At 36.3% G+C, this 19,517-nt stretch overlaps 1 long non-coding RNA gene across 1 annotated transcript in view; it reads left to right on the top strand.

Annotated features, from left to right (window-relative positions):
* LOC123566267 (uncharacterized) overlaps positions 1-19,517 on the top strand; it is a 61,877-nt gene that overhangs the window by 29,108 nt on the left and 13,252 nt on the right. The window contains exons 3-6 of the long non-coding RNA XR_008372079.1: positions 2,339-2,632; positions 9,279-9,517; positions 13,567-13,749; positions 19,377-19,496. This is a non-coding gene — a long non-coding RNA (uncharacterized LOC123566267). The remainder of the gene's footprint in view (positions 1-2,338; positions 2,633-9,278; positions 9,518-13,566; positions 13,750-19,376; positions 19,497-19,517) is intronic.

Raw genomic sequence — 19,517 nt, 5'->3', positions numbered from 1 at the left:
AGTTTACTCTCCAGAGGCCACATTGATGACCTTATCTAAATGAGACTCGATCAGAATGTTAATCCTAATGATCTAAAGATCAAGTTCCAATTTGGGTCAGGTGGGGTAGAAAACTAGGTCACCAGGTCAAATCAAAGCTAAAGCTTGTTAACAATCTAGAGGCCACATTGATGATTGTATCATTGTATCTTCATGAAACTCGATCAGAATGATAATCTTTATGATCTTTAGGTCAAGTTCCAATCTGAGTTATATGGGGTCAAAAACTAGGTCACTGGGTCATATCAAAGGAAAAGCTAGTTAACACTCTAGAGGCCACATTTATGACCCATATCTTAATGAAACTTGGTCAGAATGTTAATCTTGATGATCTGATCTTCAGGTCAGTAGGTCAGGTGAGCGATACAGGGCCTTAAGAGCCCTCTTGTTTTCTTAATAAATCATCCAAATTCATTTGCATGCATGCATTATTTCCTGCATTCATAGTCAATATTTTGTCAGTTGTCAACATATGTACCCTGCAACTTTTTTGGGTGGGGAGGGTAGGGGGTGTGATTTGGAGGCACACTTGACTGTCCATACCGATGTCCATGATACATCGAGGAATTTGTTTGAAAACAAAATCAGAATGAGACTAACAAACCATAACATTAATGCTCATCGTGAGCAATTGTGATCACGCTGTGTCTGTTGTGCATTTGTCTGTCCGTCTGTTGTCAACAATTCTGTTTAAAAGACATCTTTTCCAAAACCACTGGATGGATTTTGATGAAAGTTGGTGTGGATGTTTCAAGGTCCACATCATCATGGTCCTGTACTAAAGTTCAAATGGTTCCACTTGTTTGCACATAGGAGCCACCTAAAAATAGAAAAATCTTCAAACGACATCTCCTCCCTAACTGATGGTGAGATTTTGAAATAATTTCACACAGGTTTGGTCCTTACATCACCCTCTACCAAGATTGTTCAAATTATATCAATTCAGCAAAAAACATGACCACCAGGGGGCATGGTAACTTTTCCCTATATGTATATAGTGGAAATTTAGAAAATCTTCTTGTGTGGAACTGCTGGCCCGATTTTAAAATAATTTTACACAAATAATGGTCATTGTGTGACCCTATACCAAAATTGCTCAAATTATTTTGATTCTTCAAAAAACATGGTTGCCAGGGAACGTGGTCACTATTCCCTATATATATATAGTAGAAACTTAGAAAAACTTCTAGTATAAAACTGTTAGCCCAATTTTAAAATAATTTCACACAAATTGTCCTTGTGTGACCTTCTACAAATATTGTTCAAATTTTTCTGATTCGTCAAAAAACATGGCTGCCAGAGGGCGTGGTCACTTTTCATCAACAATTCCTTTAAACAGCGTCTTCTCCAAAACTACTGAATGGATTTTGATGAAACTTTACACAAATGATCTCTGAATAGCCCTCTTTCAAAGCTGTTCAGATGGTTCCGTTCATTGAACATATAAATATTTTTAGTTGAAAATAGGTTTTCAGCTATCAGACTTTAAAAATCTTTTTCTGAGACTAGAGCTTTGATATTTGGCATGTACGTGGTATAAGGGTTTGACTCTCTACCATTATTGTCCAAATTATTGCCCTAAGGTCAAAAATAGCCACACCCCTTTGTGTGACATGTACTGACTATAGGCTTATATATAAGAAACTTTGAAAACTTCATCTCTGAATCAATAATAGAACCTTAATATTATTTGATATTTGGCGTGTGATATCAAAATGTCTGCCTTACTTGTTTAATTTATTTGCCTAGGTTCAAAAATATGTGACATGTAAACAATATAGTCTAACATAAAATAAACCTAAATATATACACAAGTTGTAGAGGAACATGATTAATAAATGCTTTCCTGAAATCACTTGCCCCACATCGATGTGGGTTTGACCTCACTCGTGGTGTTGAATTCTTCATGTCAAGAAGCCATCCTGGGCTGGCTTGCGGAAGGTCGGTGGTTCTACCCAGGTGCCTGAACATGATGAAATAATGCTTGGAGGGGCACCTGGGGTCTTCCTCCACCATCAAAGCTGGAAAGTCACCATATGACCTATAACTGTGTCGGTGCTATGTTAAAGTTTCCCAAGAAAGAAAGGAAATATTGAATGCTTTCCAGTAACATTGTAACAAGGTTTGAAAACCATTTTGCTATAGAATTAAAATATCACGCCTTAAGTAAAAAGTTCTGATCAGTCTCGAGAGGGCAAGCATAACAAGAACACAAAATAATAATATAGTAATAAGTTACAGGTGAAATAAAAGATAAAATAAAATGTTATTTCACAGGTTGCCTTATAATATTTTGCAGTTTCAAGAGCAAGGGGATACATGGAGAATTCCTGTCTTTCACCTATACTGAGCCTTCGAAGATTTTCAAACACTGTTTAGCACGCTGTATATCCCTTGAGAAATGTCCGAGACTGTTTCTTCAGCAGTGCCCTGCCTTGAAGCCTTACTTGAACAGTCATGATGACAGTGAAATGTCAGGGAACAGGGTTCAAAGATGTGCTGCCAGACTTCCTGATTCGTTGTTCGCTGCCTGAGTTACCACTTCCTTGAATTCATTATGGGTCCTCTGAATGAATTCAGTACCACCTTTCAGGTATGATACATTATAAAGCAGTTACAGTGTAAAACTGAATTAACCTTAAGACTGCTTGTAGCAAGTGTCTGTGTGACCAGTGCAGTCCAAGACCAGCCTTCACATCTGTGCAGGCTGATCATGGTATGCACTGTTTGCTTTCAGTCAGTAAATTTTCAGTAAACACCCCTTCAAATAATAAATGGCACTGCCCAAATTGTATCATAGACCAGTCCATTGTAGGAATTTAGAACTGGTAAAGATTAAGGAAACAAGTTATACATTTTGATGATGAAAGGATTACATAATCATCAGTATGATAATAACCACAACTGAAGTACACAATTTCACCAATTTAATTACCTCGTAAACAGACTCGGTCAAACCAAGTTTGCTATTATGTTGCTTGGTTGTGTACTTTATTTCCAAAGGCTCTTGACACTAAATTCATTATTGCTTATCAGTACATCAATTTAAAAAAATTGTTTTAGCTCGACTATACAAAGTACCGTATTTTACCTAAGTCTTGGGACACCCTAAATCATGGGACACCCTTAAAATCTGGAAAAATAATTATTTTTCTTGTCCCTAATTTTTCGGACATGTATTTTCTCAGCATATTTTTCGTCCCTAAGTGTTGGGACTATGGTTGTTACTGATTCAAGATGTAAGTCAAATACCGTTATTATACATTGTATGGCGTTGTATCGATCAAAATGTCAAATAATTATAAGAACCAAAGACTATTTTTTTTAACATTTTCGTGTCGTGTTTTTACTTGATATTCTTTTGACAGTAAAGTTTTTTTTTACCATACCAGTTAAGTGTTGTATATTTTTTTTTACTGCAGCCAGGACGTCCGTTTTCCATTAGTTAGTTATTTTTAATTACCACTGACTGGAATTTACCCGCGAATCGTACAGCTGTCAAAACGCCGTGCCGGTAATTTTCCATTCCACGAGCACGTGCCACCTATCGTAAGGTCTAACTTACAACGCCGTTACTTTTGTTTATTGACACGTATACAAAAAACGCGCAGTACACATTCATTTTTTGATTTTATCGCTTAAATTCAGATTTTCAACATAGATTGAGAAGTAATATAATTTGAATTCTATAACGATTTTAAAAAGGTATCGACAGAAATGTAGGCAAAATTCTATAAAAACGGTCGGATTTTCATAAAATTACATGCAAAATTTTAAACAGCGCGATCCTAAATACTTATTTCTTTCTAAAAGTAAATAAATGATGCAAACTATAGGCATAAAATCCAGACTTTTGACCAGAAAGTGCAAAAAACAGAATAGAAAAATTTTAAATAATGAAAAAGCGGCAGCAATTTAAAAATATGAAATAAAACGATTTTTGGCAAACAGATTTCTGTTACGTGACCTCGTGAACGTAAATAGAAAATCGGGACGCGGTTTAAAAAAACAAAAAAAAACAATGATGTTGTTGCGTTTTTGTCCACTTACAATATTCTTTTTTTTAATTACTTCCCTTTTACATTACTATAAATAGCTTATTTTAGTAACTTTTTTTATTATTGGCCGTAGGGAAAACACGAGACCAGTTTTCTGTGGTACAACATGGATGGTACCTCCAATTTTTAGGTGTATTTTAACATATCTATACCTTGTAAGATTTTTTTTTTCTTTTTGGTTAAATTTCTTCCCTTTGTTGTTCCTGTCCTTTGGACTTAGATATTTTTTCTGAGGACCTTCTTGTCCTCAAGTGCAGTGATAACAGGTGAGCGATATAGGGCCATCATGGCCCTCTTGTTTAAGATTCCGCCCTGAAAGTATAATACATAAAGTTTTGCACATCAGTCTTAACAGTGACTTTCATTGACCATGAATTTGACCTACTTTCTTAATATTTTAACAACAGTTTGACATTTGAAACATGTAGCTCATATTACTCAGGTGAGCGATCCAGGGTCATTATGAACCTCTTGTTTACTTAATATTTCAGGTTTAAGTTTGGATGCACTTTCACTCTGTCTCTGTTATTATCAAACAATTTGATTCAAACTTAAAATTGTTGATTCACATCATCACCCACATCATATGACACAAGATCCATAATGTTGGCACCAATATGTTATGAGTTATACCTAGGATTTCAGGTTGAGGCTGTGATGCACTTTTGCTCTTTCTCAGTTATACCAATATATAAATTTTGATTCAAACTTAAAATAATTGTTCCACATTATTAGCCACATAATATGACACATGGAGCATTACTTTTGCAGAAATTTTTCCTGAATTATGTCTCTTTTATACTTATTTAATGTTTTGATAAACTTTATCTCTATCTGTTATATATCTGACACAAACATAAGCTTTTGTCCAATATCACACTGGTTATTCGGGTACCTACTCGTATGAGCGATACCACCCTCGTGTGATTTATGTACATGTAGGTTGTTTAGGGTATATAAAAACAATGCCAACGTATGACACATATTTAAGAATGTTGAACATTTTAAAGACAGATTCGTCCGAGGCAATGCATTAATTCGCACTGGCGAAAATATCAGTCCTCAATAATATTGATATGACTATAAAATTTGAAGAAATGTAGCGGAATTCCTGTATTTTGATGTCTTGAGACGTATTTTTCTTTGTTCAAAGTTGAGATAACTGAATTTGCCTCTCACCTTGGTAGAACTATACATACTCAACTACAAAACGTTTGGATCATGTACCTGCAAGTTCTTTTTGTTAATAAAATTTCAATTATATGCATCCTGTTGCTGTTTTTTATGGTACCTCTGACGATGGATGAAAATAAACAAAGATACCTACCCGTTTGCACATGGGTACCGTCCTCGTTATGTCAATGAACATTTATAAAATCTCCCCGCAGCGATTGGTTCCGCATACGGTACACTAAATAAACGCAATTGAAGGTAATATATTGCTTTGAGGATCTGGAAATAAGAACTGGAAATGTGAAACCCGACCTTTAGTAGATCTATTTGATTAGAATTTTAACTTTAAAGATGTAAAGAATGGGAGTGGACCGTGTTAGCAGTATTTCACCAATATTAAATCTTCCCTCACACCCACCCTCTATTCTACGCATTCTATCGTATTGTCTTCTTGAAGTTCTTCTTTTTCTCTCTCAGTCTCATTATGATAACGACCAAATTTGTCGCAAACCGAGCAAAAGTGCTTATGTTAAGACCTTCTTTTTCTTCCTGAAAGGGAAAGTGGACCCTCTGTCTGGGCATGTATTCGTTTAGGGAGATGCTGTGGCTTCATAAATCTGCCTTTTATCGTATCTTGTAATATTCGCCTCTGTTCACAGGCGCACCATCCATTAAGGTAGTGCTAATTACGCGACTTGTTTACAAGTGCATACAATATACACTACTGTATAAGTGTCTTACAGGTGACTAACTGAAGAAACAGAAGCAGATATGGAAGTCTGGGTATTCGATTCTATCTCTTTTTAGTGTTTGTTCAAACACTCCTCACAGCGGTTGTAAACGTTAAATGTACGTCTAGGAAGGAAACCTGTGAGATTCAAGATTTCAAGATTTTATTTATAATTAGGCCCATACGGCATCAGCATTATAATAACAACAAATTTAACAAAAACACTAATACATAAAATAAAACAGTAGTTTTACGGTCATAATAGATCTGATACAAATATTTTGTAAGCTAAAACATAGAAGATGGTGTACATTTAGAATTAACCAGGTTGAAGACCTATCCCTACCTAAAAATTTGAAGTATTTTCTGTACAAACAATGCTAACTTTAAAAGAAGAGTACTATCATTACTTTGAAATAAACGTTGAAATGACATTACATTTGACAGTTGAAAGTCATTTGGTATATATTTTACTCTGTCCAAATCAATGTAGGGACATTCTAAAATAAGAATATTGCGGAAATACACTGGTGAAAGTACTGACTGATTCAACCAGAATTCAGCAGATCCAAGTTGTTCTAAAGATTCTTTTACATATGAAATCCAAGAACAATAATTTACATTTTGCCGATGGAGTCTATACATGAACCTGTAAAGTATACAGTTTATCTTTTCTTGTTTACCATTTAATAAATTGTACACCAATAGTTAAATATTTGATTTCTAGTTATAATATCTATTGGTAATACCCCAAGCTCACCAAAAACCATGACATAAGGTGCTGACTTTTTAACCTTCAGTAATGTTTTTAAAAATTTAAGCTGGAAACTTTTAACAGTGCTAACATCAACACATCCCCATACCTCTGATCCATACAATAATATTGGTTGAACCACAGACTCAAATGAATGTAACTGTGAATCAGTACTAAGCTGCAACTTTTTCAACAGAGCATACATAGCCTTTCTAGCTTGGTCAACCAAATATAGCTTAGTTTTATTGAAGTTACCGTTGTAGTTAAATTTAATTCCTAGATAACTGAAGTCATCTACTACTTCAAGTGCCGCATTATCATAATAAAAGGTAGACTTATTTTGTACTTTTCCACGTGAAAAAAACAACCTTAGTTTTATTTGAATTAACTGTAAGTTTCCAAATATCATAATATTCTGACATACATTTAATGCAGATTGTAAATCATTTTAAGATTCTGCAAATAACACTGTATCATCTGCATAACAAAAATAGCTTGAAGAACATTTCTGAAATATCATCACTTAGCAGGTCCTATACATTGTTTGATAATTCTACTAGTCCTGAACAATCATTAGACATATATGAGACTAAATCATTCTAGAAAACAGAAAATAATATTGGCGATAAATTTTCACCTTGTCGTACACCAGTTGAGCTAATAAAGAAATTTGATAGACTTTGGCTACTCTTTATACAAGATTTGGCTTGATCATATATTGCATAATATACAGCCTTAAAGACTTCCATCAATGCTATGCTGTAGTAATTTATTCCATAAACACATACGATCGACATAATCAAACGCTGTCTTGTAATCTACAATTGCACAATATAAGAGCAGATTGTTTTTTATACTTCAACCTACTGCCTTTAGATTCATAATCACCATTTGCAATACAGAATTAGCATCAGACTATAAGACAGGTAAGATGATATTTTGTTAAAGTTCAAGTATCAGACGAGCTGTAATAACTTTGAAATAATGTACAAATGGTTACCAAAAACAAGCAAAATCTCTCGTCGCTTTCTTTTTTTCTTTTCATTTCCCACCATTTTAGCTCTGCTTTCAACAGTTGGATGATAAGCAAATTGCTCGAGGCTTGAATTGTTCGACAAACCTGCAGACCTACTAAACTTCATGCCCTCTTTACCTACCTTAACAGAACTTCACTTGTTCCAACACCTATTTTTCATGAAAGTTCGACCATAAGTTAAAGTAACGATAAAAATAAAGAGGGAGCTGAATAGTTCCTAGTAAAATGCTGGTCAGTTGTAGTCTGCTACCCTAAAATGGCGCGTATATGCTCCTGTTCGCACAATAAACCCCCTACTTTCGGTTTCGATCTGCAAAACTTGTATGTGAAGTGGTCTCATGTATTCACGCAGTAAAAAGGTGTGATTAATGCACTTGTTCTACACGAATTTTCGCACAAAAAATGGGGAAATAAGGATCTGTTTACTACTGACTTCTTTTGACTACTCAAACGAAGCACATTTTCGACCAAATTACTGGCTTTATTCCTCAAAACGAAGCTAAACATGGGTCGACCGCAATAAAATCTTTGACAAAAATCATAGAATTTCTGAATAAATTTAATTTTGTTTTTGTTGCAAACATTTTGTACCCCATAACAACTTAAATAACAAGACAAAACGTACGGAAGTCGCAATATTTAATTGAAAATGCACCTAAGAATGTGTCTATGTAGATGGATCTTGAAAGCGAACTTGAAGAAATTATGTGAGAAGTTTTTCTTCGGATAGGCTGCTTCCAGTAGCCCAGGAGAGTATAAAAGACCAAAGTTTTATCTTTATCCTAGCTGGTCATTGCATATTATAGCTAAATTTTAGAAAAGGGATCTGTGTCAATGTAATGTTCATTTCAATAACGAGGACGGTATCCGCTGGATTGACATAAACAATGAGGATGGTACCATCGTACATCGTCAGAGGTATCTTATTTTCTACACACTGTCTTCGAAGAAATCTATCTAATTTTACTGTGCTTCAAGTTTTTGTGAAATGAAAGCAATAGCTTAGACACGGAATGACTGCTTTTCATTTTCCTAACAAAAAATTCCTAATATAATCCGAAATAATACCATTAATCGTGAAAATATATACCATCGCCTTAAAATATCTTCATTTTCGCGACAAAAAACATATTTTTTCAGTTATTCAGATTATATGAGATAGATATTTGACATGGATATAGTTAAGGTATGATCTTACACATTTAATACTGAAACTTTTCAAATCTTCAGTAAAATACGGAATAATTATGTGTTACAGGTGTGAATTTCCTGTTCACCAACATGTACATAATCACACGAGGGCGGTATCGCTCACGCGAGTAGGTACCCGAATAACCAGTGTGAATATCTTCATCCACATCCAACTTCCTCAGATGTGCCAGATTTCACTATCCAGCAATGAAATAGTCTAATGCGCTGTCTCCTGTGACAGCTTTTATTTACAACTTTTACAACTTCTTTTATCAAAATGTTACTCTTTTTTTTCAGGCTAGTGAGTCAATGATTGGTTATTTCCATCCAGAAATGGAACAACTAGTGGGGAAGTTTTTAGGGACATTTGTATAGACCAAGGTTATGACATCTGCCAGAACCATCACTGAAGTCCATGCTGAGGAGAGGGAAAACCAACATCCAGACGAGGACCTGGCTATGGGTGTGGGTACACTCCCTACATATCTACATGACAACCCTGATATTCCAGCATAAACCATCAGAAAGCTTTTCAGGTAAGAAGAAATCTAAAACATATTACAGTTCTTATGTGGCTGTAACAAGTCATTTACATCTTGTGAGCGGACTACGTTATGCCATTACTTTAGTCATTTACATTGCTTTCAAGAAATGTTTTAAGCTCATCTGAGATCATTGTGATCATGCTGTGTCCGTCTTCCATCGTGCGTCAAGTCGTCCATCATCAATGTTTGTGTTTAAAAGACATCGCCTCCGAAACCTCTGAATGGATTTAGATGAAACTTTGTGTGGATGTTCCTTGGATGGTCCTCTACCAAAACTGTTCAAACAGTTCCGCTTGGTTGCACATAGAGGCCGCCTTAGCTAAAAAACAAAAAAATCTTCAAACAACATGTCCTCCTAAACTGATGGTCTGATTAAAGAAATAATATATAGAATAACCATGTTTTAATGTTATTATTACAAGGAAAGAGGTTATATGTCAGTGGAATAATTTCACAAGGGCATAGCCTGAGTGATTTATTCTGACTACGTATAACCGATTTTGAGTGTATTAATTTTACACAAATGTGTGACCCTTCACCAAGATTGTTCAAATTGTACCGATTTATCAAAAAACACGGCCCCCAGGGAGTGTGGTTGCTTTTCCCTACATGTATATAGCGGAAATTTTAAAAATCTTCTCGCGTTAAACTGCCAGCCCGATTTTAAAATAATTTTATACAAATGGTCCTTGTGTGACCCTCTACCAAGGGACCTCCATGGCCGAATGGTTAAGGTTGCTGATTTCAAATCAATTACCCCTCACCTATGTGGGTTCAAGTCTTAACTGGGGCATTGAATTCTTCATGTGAAGAAGCTATCCAGCTGGCTTACGGAAGGTCAGTGGTTCTACCAAGGTACCTGCTCATGATGAAATAATGCACAGAGGGGCACCTGGGGTCTTCCTCCACCATCAAAGCTAGAAAGTCGCCATATGACCTATAACTGTATCGGTGCCTAGGTCACGTTAAACCCAACAAAACAAGATCTACCAAGATTATTCACACTTCATTTCCGAGCAATAACTGGAGAACCATTTGACCTAGAACCTTGAAACTTCATAGGGTTGTAGGGCTGCTGGAGTAGACGACCCCTATTGTTTTTGGGGTCACTCCATCAAAGGTCAAGGTCACAGGGGCCTGAACATTGAAAACCATTTCCGATCAATAACTAGAGAACCACTTGACCCAGAATGTTGAAACTTCATAGGATAATTGGTCATGAAGAGTAGATGACCCCTATTGGTTTTGGGATCACTTTGTCAAAGGTCAAGGTCACAGGGGCCTGAACATTGAAAACCATTGCCGATCAATAACTAGAGAACCACTTGACCCAGAATGTTGAAACTTCATAGGATGATTGTTCATGAAGAGTAGATGACCCCTATTGATTTTGGGGTCACTCCGTCAAAGGTCAAGGTCACAGGGGCCTGAACATTGAAAACCATTTCCGATCAATAACTAGAGAACCACTTGACCCAGAATGTTGAAACTTCATAGGATGATTGAACATGCAGAGTAGATGATCCCTATTGTTTTGGGGTCACTCCGTCAAAGGTCAAGGTCACAGGGGCCTGAACATTGAAAACCATTTATGATCAATAACTAGAGAACCACTTGACCCAGAATGTTGAAACTTCATAGAATGATTGGTCATGAAGAATAGATGACCCCTATTGATTTTGGGGTCACTCCGTTGAAGGTCAAGGTCACAGGGGCCTGAACATGGAAAACCAATTCCAATCAATAACTTAAGAACCTCTCGACCCAGAATGTTGAAACTTCATAGGATGATTGTTCATGCAGAGTAAATGACCCCTATTGTTTTTGGGGTCACTTTGTTAAAGGTCAAGGTCACAGGGGCCTGAACATTGATAACCAGTTCCGATCAATAACTTGAGAACCACTTGACCCAGAATGTTGAAACTTCATAGGATGATTGAACATGCAGACTAGATGACCCCTATTGATTTTGGGGTCAGTCTATTAAAAGTCAAGGTCACAGGGGCCTGTTCATGTAAAATCATTTTTTGGAAATAACTTGAGAACCACTTGATCTACAATGTTGAAACTTAATAGGATGATTGGACATGCAGAGTAGATGACCCCTATTTATTTTGAGGTCACTTGATCAAAGGTCAAGGTCACAGGAGCCTGAACAGTGGCTTGAGAACCACTAGGCCAAGAGTGTTGAAATTTAGCAGGATGACTGGACATGCCAAGTAGATGATCCCTATTGCAGCCAACCATCAGTGTCTCTTTGACTTTCGCTCCTGACCTCTATTGACTTCTTGCCTATAAGACTTTGCATTGGGGGAGACATGCGCTTTTTTACAAAAGCATTTTCTAGTTTCTTATATTTTAGCTTGTGAACATGGTAGATACAACATTTTGCAATCAACTTTAATCAAACTTGCACACAACTTGTATTGGCATAATATCTCGGTTCCTGTCGAAAACTGGCCAGATCCCATCATGGGTTCCAGAGTTATGGCCACTTAAAGGTCCAAAACTTGTTATTACGGCTTTTGCAGCCATATAGAGACTTCATTTATGGTTTGATTTGATACAAACTTGCAAAATATCTTCAACAACAATAAATCTTGGATTCCATGATGAATGTGTCAGAACTAATCATAGGTTCCAGAGTTATTTTATATCTGATTACCTCCCCTGATTTTAATCAAAATGGATTTATATCAGTAAGTACTTATAGGACTCATTTGAAATTTCATTATTGTCATTAGTTGGACTGAGACAATCAGGGTAGATAACTTTGGACTGATTTTATGTCAAATTACCTCCCTTTATTTCAATCAAAAATGGGTATATATCTCCGTAACTATTTAAGATACTGATTTGAAATTTCATTTATGCCATCAGATTGACTTTGACAATCAATGAACATACATATTTACTAAATTTGTGACAAATTACCTCCCTTTATTTTTATGTAAATGAATATACCTAGCAGCTTCTAATGAGATTGGTTTGAAACGTTATTTATGTCTTCCATGGTAAGAAATAGTCATGATAGATAACTCTTGAGTGGACGTTTATCGATATGAATACTTTTCTAATATATTGTTGTAAAGACTTGTACTCCGTATCTTCTATATCCTTTCGACTACCGCTGTCGTACACCGACGCACTACCTGAGATGCCAAATGCAGACTATATTTTTTGGGTTCTCCATTACCGCTACTGTTTTGCAGGTGGGCTACCGCAGACGACTAATACGTACCAGAAAAATGGGGGTGCTCATTTCCATAGTGCATAATGCAGTATTTGGGTAAAAATTGTATTTTTTCGCAATTGAAAATAGAAGGAATTAACAAAAATATACTACATTTTTATTCTGCGGTAATTTTTATGTAAAACGGTTGCTACGCTGTGGTAGTTATGTCCATTGTGTGGTTATTGGTATAACTACACTGTGGCACAACTTATAGTTTCTTGTTTCCTGCAATAGTCTACTATGGTATTCATATGCAAATAAAACAAACAGTTAATGTTATTTATTAAAAGTCACATATTTAAACGGCCACTGCATCACTGTGGCAGTACATGCTATTTTGTATGAATATGTATTAATACGCTGTGGCACTCTCTTTGGTTTCTAAATTCCTCCAGCGTACATCCTGTGTACTATGAAGTCCACAGCATGTACGCAGCAAGTAGTATGCGGCAGAGCTCATTTGCATGTCAAAAGTGTACTACAAACGTACTATCGGTGTATGTGCGGTGTATATCCTGTATACTATTTAAAGCCCTTGATTTCAGTACACATCATGTACGCATCATATACGCTGTATGTACACAGCAAGAGTACGCAGCAGGCCTTTTTCTTCTGTAAGGGGTTACACAAACACAATTGAAGCCTTGTACACAGGTGAGCGCTTTAGGGTCAATGACCCTCTTGTTTTGTTTGTTTTAGGAAGAATAACATGCACAACAGCAATCTTAAAATTCTTTGTGATAGGCATGAAGATAACATTTTCAGTTTTTTGGTTACAAATTGAAGAATGCATTTAACTTTTCAGTTCTGTGAGAGACTTTAACCTTGGGGGACCAGTATGATTGTGAAGAAGTTATCCATTGCTGACACTACCTAGCACAACCCAGTCTTCTCCAGGATTAAAACCTACAGCCTTCTAATAAAAAATCTTGTGTTGGACCTATTGAGCTTACAGGCAGAGCTGGCTTGGTGGAAATGATATCAAAAGGTTGTTGCATCATCTGTAGACTAGCAATAAATTAGTTGATAAAAAATTTGTCAAAAAGAATCAGACTTTTAAAAAATTTAATGTACAGTGAAACACCGCTCGCTCGAGGTCGCAAGGGGAGGAGCAAAAAGCTCAAGATATCCATGGTTTCGAGCGACCCAGACATTGACAAATGTATAAAGAAAAATTAAGTTTGTTTTACCAATTGTCATAGGGATTATTTGCAGAGGAAACTGTGATGCATAATAATAACACTCTCGAGACATTTTCAAAAAAATGTATTACAAACGTTATCTATGATTGTCGTTTCAATATATAATTTATAAATGGCACATGTAAAGAAACAACTAAGACTTCTTATTTTTAGCTCACCTGAGCATGAAGTGCTCAAAGGTGAACTTTTGTGATCGCCCTGTGTCCGTCGTCCGTCTGTCGTCATCAATAATTTGACTTTTAACACAAGAGGTCACAATTTTTGGCCCAATCTTAATGAAACTTGGTCAGAATGTTACTCTCAATTAAATCTTGGATGAGTTCGATATTGGGTCATCTGGGGTCAAAAACTAGGTCACCAGGTCAAATAAAAGGAAAAGCTTGTTAACACTCTAGAGGTCCAATTTTTGCCCAATCTTAATGAAACTTGGTCAGAATGTTACTCTCAATTAAATCTTGGATAAGTTCGATATTGGGTCATCTGGGATCAAAAACTAGTAGGTCACCAGGTCAAATCAAAGGAAAAGCTTGTTAACACTCCAGAGGTCCAATTTTTGCCCAATCTTAATGAAACTTGGTCAGAATGTTACCCTCAATAAAATCTTGGACGAGTTTGATATTGGGTAAAGGTGAGCTTTTGTGTCACCCTGTGTCCGTCGTCAACAATTTGACTGTTAACACTCTATAGGTCACAATTTTAGCCCAATCTTAATGAAACTTGGTCAGAATGTTACCCTCAATAAAATCATGGACGAGTTCGATATTGGGTCATCTCGGGTCAAAAACTAGGTCATCAGGTCAAATCAAAGGAAAAGCTTGTTAACACTCTAGAGGACACAATTTTGGACCAATCTTTATGAAACTTGGTCAGAATATTACCTTCAATAAAATCTTGGACGAGTTCGATATTGGGTCATCTCGGGTCAAAAACTAGGTCATCTGGTCAAATCAAAGGAAAAGCTTGTTAACACTATAGAGGTCACAATTTTGGCCCAATCTTAATGAAACTTGGTCAGAATGTTATCTGGGGTCAAAAACTAGGTCACCAGGTCAAATCAAAGGAAAAGCTTGTTAACACTCTAGAGGTCACAATTTTGGCCCAATCTTAATGAAACTTGGTCAGAATGTTATCTGAGGTCAAAAACAAGGTCACCAGGTCAAATCAAAGGAAAAGCTTTTTAACACTGTAGAGGCCACATTTATGACTGTATCTTCATGAAACTTGGTCAGAATGTTAGTATTGATGGTCTCAAGGTCCAGTTTGAATCTAAGTCATGTAGGATCAAAAACTAGGTCACCAGGTCAAATCAAAGGAAAAGCTAGTTAACACTGTAGAGGCCACATTTATGACCTTATCTTAATGAAACTTGGTCAGAATGTTGATCTTGATGATCTATAGGTCAAGTTCAGATCTAGATTAGGTGGGGTCAAAAACTAGGTCACTAGGTCAGATCAAAGAAATAGCTTATTAACACTCTAGAGACCACATTTATGACTGTATCTTCATGAAACTTAGTCAGAATGTTCATCTTGATGATCTTTAGGTCAAGTTCAAATCTGGGTCATGTGGGGTCAAAAACTAGGGCACCGGTTCAAATCAGAGGACAGCTAGCTAACACTTTAGAGATCACATTTATAACCATATCTTTATGAAACTTGGTCAGAATGGTAATCTTGATGATCTGTAGGTCAATAGGTCAGGTGAGGATAAAGGGCCTTCATGGCCCTCTTGTCATGAAACTTGGTCAGAATGTTACCCTCAGTAGAATCTTAGATAAGTTCAATATTGGGTCATCTGGGGTCAAAAACTAGGTCATCAGGTCAAATCAAAGGAAAAGCTTGTTAACACTCTAGAGGTCACAATTTTGGACCAATCTTAATGAAACTTGGTCAGAATATTATTCTCAATAAAGTCTTGGAAGATTTTGATATTGGGTCATCTGGGATCAAAAACTAGGTCACCAGGTCAAATCAAAGGAAAAGTTTGTTAACACTCTAGAGGTCACAATTTTGGCCCAGTCTTAATGAAACTTGGTCAGAATGTTATCCTCAATAAAATCTTGGACGAGTACAGTATTTGGGTTATCTGGGGTCAAAAACTAGGTCACCAGGTCAGATCAAAGGCAAAGCTTGTTAACATTGTAGAGGCCACATTTATGACTATATCTTCATGAAACCTGGTCAGAATGTTAATTTTGATGATCTCAAGGTCTAGTTTGAATCTGGATCATGTCAAAAACTAGGTAACCAGGTCAAATCAAAGGAAAAGCTAGTTAACACTGTAGAGGCCACATGTATGACCTTATCTTAATGAAACTAAGTCAGAATGTTAATCTTGATGATCTATAGTTCTTATTCAAATCTAGGTCAGGTGGAGTAAAAAACTAGGTCACTAGGTCAAATCAAAGGGAAAGCTTCTTAAAACTCTAGAGGCCACATCTATGACTGTATCTTCATGAAACTTAGTAAGAATGTTAATCTTGATGATCTTTAGGTCAAATTTGAATCTGGGTCATGTGGGGTAAAAAAACTAGGTCACCAGGTCAAATCAAAGGAAAGGCTTGTTAACACTTTAGGGGCCACATTTATGACCATTTCTTAATGAAACTTAGTCAGAATGTTAATCTTGACGATCTCAAGGTCCAGATTGAATCTCGTTCATGTAGGGTCAAAAACTAGGTCACCAGGTCAAATCAGAGGAAAAGCTAGTTAACACTGTAGAGGCTACATGTATGACCGTATCTTAAAGAAACTAAGTCAGAATGTTAATCTTGATGATCTATAGTTCATATTCAAATCTAGGTCAGGTGGGGTAAAAAACTAGGTCACTAGGTGAAAAGAAAGGAAAAGCTTGTTAACACTCTAGAGGCCACATTTATGACTGTATCTTCATGAAACTTGATCAGAATGTTAATCTTGATGATCTTTAGGTGAAGTTTGAATCTGGGTCATGCCGGGTAACATCAAAGGAAAAGCTTGTTAACAGTCTAGAGGCCATATTTATGACTGTATCTTCATGAAACTTAGTCAGAATGTTAATGATCTTTAGGTCAAGTTTGAATATGACTCATGTGGGTAAAAATACTAGGTCACCAGATCAAATCAAAGGAAAAGCTAGTTAACACTTTAGAGGCCACATTTATTAGCATTTCTTAACGAAACTTGCTCAGAATGTTAATCTTGATGATCTTTAGGTCAATAGGTTAGGTGAGCGATACAGGGCCTTAGTGGCCCTCTTGTTTATTTTTATTTATCAACAAGTGCATATTGAAATTAGATTTTCATTCATTCATTTAATTTCCTTGTGCTATCTAAAATACATGTAATGATGTTTCATAATTTTACCAAAGTAAAATCCACCGCAAATTTAAATTTAAGCTGACAGAGACCGAAAAGAAGAACTATCTGATGCAAAAAACACCCTAAATAGCTGGAATCTATATGAAGATTTTTTGGAAGCAAAGAACGCAACCAGTCGAACATAATAGCAGACTCGGTTTGACTGAGTCTGTTCGAGAGAGGTCATGAAATGTACACACACATCACGTTCCTAAGCAACGGCTTAGATGGAACCCTATTTTCCATTCATTCTACACTAAAAAGGCATGTTTTAAAATCTGGCCTGGCCTGGCCCGATGTGTCCAATTTTTGATCGGGCCAAGCCAGGCGGTAGATTTCAATTTCGTAAAAGGTGATAGTGATTTCTATCCACAGGACAGTAATATATTTCAGTCTTTCAGAAAGCAGTATTTCTGGAATGACAATAAACCCTAAATCAACAATAAATTTGTTTGTAGAAAAAACGCTATTAGGAATGTTTGTAGAATGAAAACAGACATGCAGATTCGCTAGTGTTCAAGTCAGTTTACACAAAATTCATGAATATAACATTTGAAAATATCATTTCACCTGTATAACCATAGCAAAACAATTGCTCCGCCCCATCAGGTTTCTGAAAGCTTTGATTTTTTGGGAAATAAAACTGATGTTTGTGTAGTGTGCTATGTATTCAAGCTCTCTGAATGTTGGGACACTCTCAGAATTGTAACCTTGGTGTAAATAGAATTAAGCTGTACTGTGTGTGTTAAAATATCAATTTATTAGCTCACCTGTCACAGAGTGACCATGTGAGCTATTGTGACCGCTAGATGTCCGGCGCCGTCCGTAAACTTTTACTTTAAACGACATCTCATCATAAGCCGCTTGGCCAATTTCATCCAAACTTCACAGGAATGTTCCTTGGGTGGCCCCCTTTCAAAATTATTCAAAGAATTGAATTCCATGCAGAACTCTGGTTGCCGTGGCAACCGAAAGGAAGAACTTTAAAAATCTTCTTGTCCAAAACCACAGGGCCTAGAGCTTTGATATCTGTGTGAAGCATCATCTAGTGGTCCTCTACCAAAATTATTCAGATTATCCCCCTAGGTTCAGATATGGCCCCGCCCCAGGGTTCACATGGTTTATATAGACTTAATATAGGGAAAACTTTGAAAATCTTCTTGTACAAAACCACATGGCCTAGGGCTTTGATATTTGGTATGTAGCATCATCTAGTGGTCCTCTACCAAGATTGTTCAAATTATCTCCCTAGGGTCAAATGTGGCTCCGCCCCGGGGGTCCCAAGTTTTACATAGACTTATATAGGAAAAAAAGTTTAAAAATCTTCTTGACTGAAACCACAACACTTAGATGTTTGATATTTCGTTTGTAGCATTGTGTTATGGTCCTCAACTAAAATTGTTCAAATTGTACCCCTTGGGTGAAAAGAGGCCCTGCCCTGGGGGTCCCAAGTTTTATATAGACTTACATAGGAAAAAGCTTCAAACATCTTCTTGTCTGAAACCATACGACCTAGGCTTTTGATATTTGGTACGATGCATTGTCTAGTAGTCCTCTACCAAAATTGTTCAAATTATGCCCCTGGGTTTAAAAGAGGCCCCGCCCTGGGGTCACTTAGTTATTATGTGAGTTATATAGGAAAAAATACTTAAAAAATCATCTAATCCTATTTCCAAGACTGTTTAATTATAATTACCTGATGACCCCAAGTTATATGATGTCACTTGACTGTGACCTTGACCTACTGACGTACTTTCTTGTTTTTTAAGATACAGCCTTGAAATTTTGATGACATATACAGTTTTGCACACAAATCATAAAACTGAATTTCATTGACCATGAATGTGACCTACTGACTTTCTTAATATTTTGTCATCAGTTTGACATTTGAAACATGTAGCTTATATTACTCAGGTGAGCGATCCAGGGTCATCATGACCCTCTTGTGTAATATTGTATTTATTTTATATTCCACGCCTGATCTTTAAAAAATATAAAAGATTATGATGTTTCTCCCACTTTCATGCTATAAGTTCTCACATATTGATCAAGTCTTTTAAATACAATATTTTCAGGCCCACTGAAACCAGAGATTACATTTTATGGTGATGATGTAGTGTGACCAATTGCAGAGTTTGTGCATATTAGACAGTTGCATAGAAAGAGTTTACATTTTGTTGGAATCCTTGTTGCAGGTATTTCTCCATTACAAAAGG

This window comes from Mercenaria mercenaria, chromosome 8 (assembly GCF_021730395.1).
Source record: "Mercenaria mercenaria strain notata chromosome 8, MADL_Memer_1, whole genome shotgun sequence".
Taxonomy (NCBI): domain Eukaryota; kingdom Metazoa; phylum Mollusca; class Bivalvia; order Venerida; family Veneridae; genus Mercenaria; species Mercenaria mercenaria.
This window is presented reverse-complemented; position numbering and strand designations above follow the sequence as displayed.